Genomic DNA, 10,458 nt, shown 5'->3' with positions numbered 1-10,458 from the left:
GCTAGCACACAAATTTCTATTCCTTTTAGTAGCCTTTTACGATAAGCAGAGAAGGCTTTGAGTATATATATTCCTCAGCCTCAAATCACAGGGCTATGAGGTTACCAGGCCGGGTAAGCGGTACATCAACCGAGATACTTGGCTTTGGAATGACGGTGCTGAAATGAAGTTCCATGAAAAGAAACGCCTCTACCATAAATTTCTCGACGATAAAACATCGGCCAATTGGAAATTTATAAGAATGCCAACCACGAAACAAAGAAAGCAGTCGCTGTCACCCGAGCGGACCATTACAAAAATCGTTATGATAAGCTAGACAGTCGGGATGACGAGAGAGATCTGTATCGACTTTCTAAAAGCCGTAACGACGGCACACAGGATATCGGACATTTATGTTGCGTTAATGACAAGAACGGAACTTTGCCTACCGGTATGGTATGCTCTACGGCAACACTTGATGCCAGAAGAGCTCGTGTGCTGGGTTCAATTGTGTTCGTATCTCTGTTGCGGTTCATCGAGAAAGCACCCTCTCACCACTCCTCTTTGTTCTTGTTATGGACATTGCCACACGTGACATCCAAAGTCCAGCGCCTCATACGGTGCTTTATGCAGATGATGTTTTCCTAGCATCTAATAGCAAAAATGATCTCGAATAACTTGTCCAAAAATGGAATGATCGCCTCATGCAACACGGTCTCAGATTGAATTTGAATTAAACTGAGTATTTGACGACCAATCCCCATAAAACGGGCACAATCACTGTCAGTGACAGTAAACTGCCCAGAACTGAACGATTTAAATATCTCGGGTCAATGCTATCAACCAATGGAGAACTGCCTTATAAAATTACTTCACGCATTAACGCAACCTGAATGAAGTGACTTTCCACAACTGGTGTTCTTTGTGATCGACGACTATAAAAGACATTGAACGGCTTCTTACGGGAATAGAGACGAAGATGTTGCGTTGGTCTAGTGGCGTAAAACGTTTTGATCATATCGGAAATAAGGATATCCGCGATCGATATGCACTGATCATGGAAAAACTGCGAGAGAGGCGTCCTCGATGATATGGTCACGTAATTCACGCTAACGAGAATTCACTTGCCAAAAGGCCGGTTCAAACAACCGTGGCTTGATACGCTGGATGGGGGTTTAAAAGCCTCGCGATGCCATCCAGATCAGGCATTTGATAGAATCAAATGGCGAAACCGATCACGACGACGCCCCGCTTGTGAACGGAACTAAGGCTGAAGAAAAAGACGAGAAGGCTTACATGACTTTTCAGGTGAATCCGTTAATCATACAGCCAAAAAGCTCTAGCATAGTGCTCATTAACACAATATGAACGAAGTGGGAATACCCTAAAGGATATCCAAAGGTATTGTCGGTGGAAGTATGTTAGTCGGAAAATTGAGGAAAAGAAAGAAGAAGAAGCTACCCAACAGAGAAATCTGAAAATAGTGTTGGTGATGGCTTTAAACGACATCTAGACTTCAAAATCGCTTCGGCATCGATATCTGCTCAAATAATGATAACAATAGGGTATTACTATATTTCATAAATTTACTCCCTTAGATTCATCCTGGAATTATAATATTTTCTGATAATAAATGCATGACATGGAACATTATACTATATAATATATATTATACTGGAAAGTTTAGTGGAAATCCAACTGATATTAACAAAATTACAGTAGGATAAATTAGCTGTTTTCCCTGTAGTTACAGCCCACTAAGAGATAATATGTCAGGATCACACTAAATTTAGTAGCCGGGTATATTAGATGCATATACACTACGAGCTATGTTCAAATGGAACCCTCGTGCACTCAAATATTCTTAGATAAAACCTTATCGCAGTTACAACAAAATAAAAATGTATAGTTTAGAGAGAGTCCTTTCTGGAGGGATGGGATGACTTCGATATGCACTACTTCAATGATGTCCAAAATACCAGAAGATTTGCTTCTAGGGATGTTCCACAAACCCAGCAACATACTTGGCGAAACACTTTCTTATTAATACCTTAACGCCTGGGGTAATATGAGCACTCTCCACCAGAAAATTCTTTTCTCTGGGAACAAATTTTTCTCCAAACCTCCTTAGTCTACTTTCGTTACCTTCTTATGGAATTTAATCTTTCTTGTTATTTCACTTCTCGCATATTAATTAGGTATATTCTTGTTTGTCTGTCTACCCGTGCAATTTGTTCCAGGACTTTTACTAGAAACATTCTCTCAGTGCACCTATTGAACCGAACATTATATCATTATTATTATTAAATAATCAAGTGTAAAGCTGGTTTTGAGAAGAAAATGATGAGATATTCATATAGAAAAGTACAATAAAGAAAAATATTTCCATAGATGAACGCCTGTCAACATGTGAAAAACAAAAGGACATATGACTGCAAATAAGAGCTCACATTCACCATTGTTTTATGCGGAAATAAGTCCTCATATTTCTAGAAAAAACAGCGCGTGCCAAGACCATGGTCTGATTAAAGTCAGCACGCGATCTCCTTTGTCCTGCAAGCAATTCACCTTCAATATTTCACTCTTTGGAGTGTCCCGAATGCTGACGTGCTGTTTGTTTATAGAAATCCAAAGATCCTTTTAAGCGTATTTACCCGATAACCATCTTAAGTGCCGATGTTTAATTATCGAGTTCGGGACGCTTGCTGGGTTTTAAACTAAGTGGCCTTTAATGAGCATGAAAACATATCTGGAACACCTACAGGAGATTTGGGAACGAAAATGAACTCTACAATCATATATGGGGTGCTAATTGATTTCGTAGATTGAGACCAAATGAACTGTGTTGATTGACGTAGGTAATGGAAGGCGAAATCAGAGAATATTTGAGTTTTACTCTTATGAGGAATTGGTGTTTGGGAGAATTTCAATATACAAATTTTGAAAACTTTATTTAAAAGCTTTATTTATCATCATATCAATCAATCAATCAATTATTTATCATCATATCAATCTGTAAATAAGATGAAAAATTCTGACTTTTTCCAGAAATGAACAGGAAGTTAAGCCTCTTCATTAACAGAGAATCGACTATGTCCTTGACTTGAATAAAATCTTGGACAAAGGTTCAGATGGAATTCGGATTAAATACAAGCTTAATTTTTCTGCTTAGGAATAAATTTTAATCTAGATTTGACTATGGCTTCAAAATATCAACGCACAAGGAAAGTTTAGTAAACGAATAGTCTAACACCAGTATGTAGTGTTGATTGCGCGGCGCTTCGAATAATAGCGGTGATAAGAACGGTGAACTGGATCCATGAATCCATAATTAATCAAAATACTCAATCCAGCGCTTTAATGTCTCCATACAGTCGGAAATCAACATGTCTAGCATCAGGGTCTCCCATATCAAATTTGTCATGGGTGACTGACATATTTAATTGAATTTTGCGTGCCGTGTTGGTAGGTAGGTGGGTATTAGTGGCCGCTCCGAGGAGCCCAATTATCGTTGTGGTGCGCCGTTTTGAAGTCACCAACTCCTAACGCCGTGGCTGTTGTTATGACAGCAAGGAGGCAGAGTCCAGCCGGCCCAGATTTTCAGAGCTAACCCGCAGCATTCACGAAGGAAAGCAGCTCTCCCGCCCTACAGCTGGATATCTCCCTGAGGTCCCCAAAAAATGGTTTACCCGACCGTAGCCTGTCTCTAGCTAGAGCTGAGCAATAGCAGAGGAAGTGATTTCTTTGCAAAGTTTCTCTTGCAGGCATTGAGCGCTCAATCTCCAATTTAGCATTATACCCAGATACTTTACATTGAAGGAAAGAACCAATCTTTGTTCATTCAGCCGGTGGAGGTGAGATTCAGGTACCCTTAACAGATATGACCGTGCAATGATTTAGTTGATTGAGTGTTGATTTCGTGTCGCTGGGTTCGAATCCTGGTTGGTTATGGATGTTTGTGTTGCTGTATGATTTTCACTTGCGCATTATGAGGATAAAGTTGAAGGACAATCTCATTGAAAATGAAATGTTTTAAAAACAAGGCGGGAAACCGGAAGCTAGAAACTTCAGTAACTATATACTAAATACTAAACTTCAGGTGAAATATTTTTCTTTAAATTAGAATTTTTCTGCAAGCACACTTAACATGCAGTGAGTTTCAATAGGTTTCAACTTTTGCAGATAGTAACTGTAACGACGGCAAGTGCATGTCATTATTTTCTTTTCTAATGGCTGTGTTACGAACTAAATGCGACTGATTTTACTCACTGGTAATTATTAAGTATCATCATCATCAACGGCGCAACAACCGGTATCCGGTCAAGCCCTGCCTTAATAAGGAACTCCAGACATCCCGGTTTTGAGCCGAGGTCCACCAATTCAATATCCCTAGAAGCTATCTGGCGTCTTGATCTACGCCATCGCTCCATTTCAGGCAGGGTCTGCTTCGCCTTCTTTTTCTACCATAGATATTGCCCTTATAGGCTTTCTGGGCTGGATCATCCTCATCCATACGGATTAAGTGACCCGCCCACCGTAACCTATTGAGCCGGATTTTATCCACAACCTGACCGTCGTGGTATCGCTCATAGATTTCATCGTTATGTAGGCTACGGAATCGTCCATCCTCATGTAAGGGGCCAAAAATTCTTCGGAAGATTCTTCTCTCGAACACGGCCAAGAGTTCGCAATTCTTCTTGCTAAGAATCCAAGTCTCCAAGGAATACATGAGGACTGCCAAGATCATTGTCTTGTACAGTAAGCGCTTTGACCCTATGGTGAGATGTTTCGAGCGGAACAGGTTTTGTAAGCTGAAATAGGCTCTGTTGGTAGCCAACAACTGTGCACGGATTTCATCGTCATAGCTGTTATCGGTTGTGATTTTCGACCCTAGATAGGAGAAGTTTTCAACGGTCTCAAAGTTGTAGTCTCCTATCTTCATTGTTTTCGTTTGGCCAGTGCGATTGGATGTTCTTCGTTCTTTCGATTTTGGTTTTGGCGCTGACGTTGCCACCATGTACTTCGTCTTGCCTTCATTAATGTGCAGCTCAAGATCTCGCACCGCCTGCTCGATCTGGATGAAGGTAGACAGTACAGGTAGCCCAGTAGTTGGGTGGACTTGAAGAGGATGGTGCCTCCCCTCATTTACATGGGCATCGCGAATCACTTTCTCTAGGACCAGGTTAAAGATGACGCATGATAGGGCATCCCCTTATCTTAGACCGTTGCTGATATTAAATGGTCTCGAGAGCGATCCTCCTGCTTTTATCTGGCCGCCCACATTGGTCAGAGTCAGCCTAGTCAATCTTATCAATTTCGTTGAATTCCGAATTCTCTCATGGCCGTAGACAGTTTTACACTGGCTATGCTATCATAGGCGGCTTTAAAGTCGGTCAAAAGATGGTGCAACTGATGGTCATTTTTAAGCAGTCTTTCCATCGCTTGCCGCACACAGAAAATCTGATCTGTTGCCGATTTGCCTGTAGTAAAGCTTCTTTGGTATGGGCCAATGACGTTCTGAGCGTATGGGGCTATCCGGCCTAGCAAGATATCGGAGAATATTTTATAGATGATACTCAGCAACGTGGTACTTCTATAATTGCTGCACTGCGTGATATCGTCGTCGATGTCTTCAGTTGGCGGAGCCTCCAACTCGCCGATATTTTGGTTGTTGAACAGTTCATCAAAATACTCAACCCATCGCTCCAATATGCCCATTCTGTCGGAAATCAGATGTTCCTCTTTGTCGCAGTAGGATGACCATCAAGGTGTGTAGGGCCTCATCCTGCTGACTTGTTGGTAAAACTTGTGCGCCTGGTGCGGTTGCTTCCTGTACTTTTCGAGTTCACAGACTTGTCGGTTCTCCCAGGCTTCCTTTTTCCGCCCGTGAAGTCGTTTCTTCGCTCGACGGAGTTCGTGATAAGTCGTGATTACACGGTATGCGGCATTCTTCCGTTCCGCTAACATTCATCGTCAAACCAGCCGTTCCGACTTTTCTAGCGGCTCGGGCCAAGTATCTTTGTGGCCGTATCAATGATAACGTTCTTCAGATGGTTGTGAAGATCATTTGTTGATACTTCATCTCCAGGATCTCTGTTGACTGCGGTTATTGCGGCATCTATTTCGCCTTAATAGGTATTGTCGAGGGCTGTGTTGTGAATGGGTTCAATATTCACTCTCACCTGATTCTAAGAGGGGATTGTAGGTGGTGCCTTAATTCGAGCTCGGAGCACCATGCCAACGAGATAGTAGTCCGAGTTTATATTGGCCCCCCTATATGTTCTGACATTCATCAAGGCTGTGAGGTGGCGGCGTTCAATCAGCACGTGGTCAATTTGGTTGAAAGTGTTCCCGTCTGGAGAGGCTAACATATGTTTGTGGTCAGCTTTCCGTGCAAACCAGGTACTTCCAATAACCATTTCGTGTGATACTGCTAACTGAATAATCCGCAGTCCGTTATCATTTGTATTTTGATGTAAGCTATGGGAGCCGTGTTGGCCTGAATACGGGCTCCGTCCCTACTTGGCTGTTAAAATCGCCAAGTATGATTTTGATATCATATCTGGGACAGGCTTCGAGGGTTCGTTCTACTGCCGCGTAGAAGGTATCCTTCTCCGACTCTGCATATATGCATATTTGTTGTAGCTACTCTTCTCCAGGAAACCGGTCCTTGCCCAACGCATCTCCTGCTACGCTGTTACGTCAGCCCTATATTGGGACAGGGTAGCTCGCGGCCCTTTCTGTGAGTTTTTTGAGCGCTTGAGTGTGCATGCTCATGTAATGCCAAAGAAGAAAACAAGTTATTGAATTTAAATTTAGTTATACTTGGCTTCCTGGGACGGGACGACCTTTAGGTATGCCATTTTGTAGTTGATTTTTTTATTTTTCTATAGTATCGCCGGTAATATCCGAGTTTAAAAAATTAAGATCATTTTCGCATCGATACAAGAGCTTAGAGCATTATGTTTCATATTCCGAATCGGGAGATTAAAGGACACTGCGCCATTCTAAGGTGACCTTCTCTTAAGACTCCTTGAACGACTTGATCGCTGTTTTCGTGACGAGCTTCCCACGTGTAACGTCCTTTTGAGAAATTGAAAACTATTATATATTCAATCCAATAACTGAAATGTGTGAGTAGTACTAATTTACATACGGACATGTTTCGCTGCCATTTGCAAGATTCACAGGCATTCAATGCAGCTACTACCCTAGACTGTATCAATCCCCTGAAAATTTGATACCATAATCAACAATGACTAGTGAAAATGATATGCCTACAAATAAAATGGCGACTCCCTTCTAAAGTAACAAAAGCCGGCAATACAAAGAAATAGAAATCAATAACCAGTTCCTTGTTTCCGTCATAAACTCTCAGCAGACGACAACTGATAATAACAGGGCACTCCATTTTCACTAATGTCGTAAGGTTTGTGCAACATACATGAATATATTATTAAATTTTATCAGATAAAATCGTGTACATGAACCGGTATAACTTGTCAAACGGGACAAGTTACCCCTGCAAGGATCTCCACGCCCTATTCACCCATATATACCGAAACGAATCCCCTTTACGTGCCTTTTCTCCCTAATTTTCGCTTATGTATAAACCGACAGGAAGATGAAGGAGAGACAGTGGGCACGCCTTCCTCAATCCGGGAATCAACGTGCTCGGATATACGTGTATGTACCTATGTACATGGTTGGGAGAAGAACAGGCACAATCCCATACAACTGCTTGGGTGGTAGCTGATTGATGGGTTGAAGACAGGGAGTTTATTGAAATAGGGTGACTACCCTCCTTACTTCCAATATGAAATATCATGTAGACATTTTTAAGAAGCCGATTATATGCAGGAGCAAGAAGCTCGGGGAAATGGAAATTCAATAAATCAGCACATTCACAACAAAGTGTAGAGCACTTCCTTTTCCGCACGTATCAATATAGATTTCAAACGGTAGACCCTGAATTTACCTATGGTATTCAGTTACTATATGGGCCCTTGATTTAAAAGAGATAACATAAAGAGATAGTAGTTTTTTGTTGTGCCCTCCTGCTTATTGTTGTTATCCTATACTCATCCCTTGAACGATTTTACACTCGCTATTTTCCATGGTGTTGTTGAAACTTAATGGCCTTTAGGCTATTTATTGATGAAAAATTATTTATGAGTCAACGTACTTCAGAGATTATCCGTTATAAATACTAAGCCTGAATATGTTTGTGTATTTTCATTTAATGGTTATTGCAATAAAGGTGAGATATTAACAAGCGAGGATGAATTTGTTTTGATAGGCAATCAAGGTAAATTGAAATTACTTTGAAACAAGTCGGGAAACCGGGAGTTCGGCGCTTCAGGTATGAAAGGTTTTGTTTGCTTCTTCTGTGAGCATATTTGAATGCAGAACTATCTCATTTGTACGTAGCGCGTTATGTATACGCATTTAGCATGTCAGACTACTCACTTAAGTGTCATATTAATATTTAGTACTTTGGCTTGCTGTAAATCTACACTGTAAAGTAAACTTTGAGCTACTGTAATATTGTTAGCAATAGTATGATGTTGATCACACTTGGGGATAATATGCTTCATATTATATTCTATACCGCTAGCAACTTTTATAACTCTGCGATAAACTTAAGGGGGGTGTTCACTCAATTTTCCCAAAAATATGGTAATATACTATTATTAACTTAATTTGAAAAGATTTAGATATAGAGAGTATTTTGAGACCTGGACACCGTATAGAGGCAGCTTCATGATTGTTTTCAGATTTTTCGGTTGGGTAGTTTCTTCTTTCCACCCCTCCCGCTGCCCGCCTTTCTAACAAATCTCAAAACTAACACCGGATTCGAAAAGCACTAATCAGAACCTTTCATTTGATACCAAACATGACTATATTCGATGAAAAAAAATGTTACACCATCCTTTTGACTGTATGGGGACAGACATACATTGAACCAATTTTAATAAGGTTTTGTTTTGCAAACAAAAAGATATTAGTAGATATGAGAATTCGAATTGTCTATCGTTCCAAACTATTAAAATCAATTTTTGCGCTCCATGTAGATCGTGGTCTCTCAAATAATACGTGTAAAATTATCAGGGAAGGTTATGGGGCGTTTTATAATTGGAAATTTCAAATTAATCTTCCATTAATCTGCTTACGTTAATCTTTCTAAAATTTCTTACTTCTTACTTGTTACTTACTTAGATATTCGGCGGATTGCATTACGCTGGTGTACAGGTTGTGGAATTTTAGTCTTTCATACGTAAATGGTTTTTACATCCTTTAAACGAGATGAATAGAACTCATTTAGCGTCAGAATAAGAAGCTTATTTCCGAGAAATGTCAATTCCTTATGAGATCTTGTTATATTAATGATTAGTTCCTGCCAACATAGCTCTTTGTCTTAATTCATTATAAGGTAAAGCTCTCTCTTGGCGTCTACTCCACTAAGTCAACAACTTTCTTTTGCTTTGAAATTTGATGCTGAAAGGGATTTGGCGAAGTCTGTAGCAATTTTCACGTAGAGCTGCAAGCGGAGTCATAGTGAGAAACTCCGGACACAAAGTGGGGTCTTCTTCTATATTCCCCGGCTCACTGAGAAAACTCCATGTCTGAAGGGAACCACTGCCTAGCTCCCTTTCTTTCAGCAGACCTACCAGCAACTTTACATGTTCATCATTAAGTTGAAGTATTTGAAATCCATGGGCGTTTATTTTTTGAGAAAAAGGACAGATATTTCGATGAAATTTTGCATATACTGGGGTACAGGATAAGTCGACCTACATCCGTTAAAGGCTTATTGTATCCATCATTTCTGACTGATTTCACTATGAAACACCATACCTCAAACTGAAGCGTTTTCGAGATGCTTAACTTTTAATTTTTTTTTTATAAAAATGGCCGATTTTTCGGCTATTGAATTATGTGGCTCTTATTATTGTTATTATTATTTAATTTTTACATGTAGAATAGGATGCTCTATGACCTCAATAACCATAATTGAATCTAAGTTAACTAAATAGGTCGTTGTAGACGATTGAAAGTTAAAAAAGTTAGTACAAAATGTGCCTAAAAATATCTGCGTTTTATCAACTATCCAACGAGGTATAACAATCTAGGGTTTGCTCATAGAAAAAACTTGCTTCTTATGCTACATGGGATTTAAAAATAATGGCGCTAAGTGCCGGATGGGAACGTGTTCGACGGAGTTTATCGAAGACTTCGAGAAACTGGCTCTGTTTCAAAACGATGTACAGACATGGGAAGACCACATGTCATTGATGACGACGAAGAACAAGATAATGAAATAGTGGAACGATTTAGATTAGATCCAACCACTTCTACTAATATTGCTGCCCGTGACCTGGGACTCTCTCAATGGAAAGTGTGGTTTATGGTACGTACAGCGAGCATATACCCATACCATTACACGCCGGTACAAGCTATTCAAGCAGATCCCGGCAG

The sequence above is a fragment of the Hermetia illucens genome, chromosome 5, assembly GCF_905115235.1.
Source record: "Hermetia illucens chromosome 5, iHerIll2.2.curated.20191125, whole genome shotgun sequence".
NCBI classification, from domain to species: domain Eukaryota; kingdom Metazoa; phylum Arthropoda; class Insecta; order Diptera; family Stratiomyidae; genus Hermetia; species Hermetia illucens.
The sequence above is the reverse complement of the archived record's forward strand: the minus strand, read 5'-3'. Positions refer to the sequence as shown.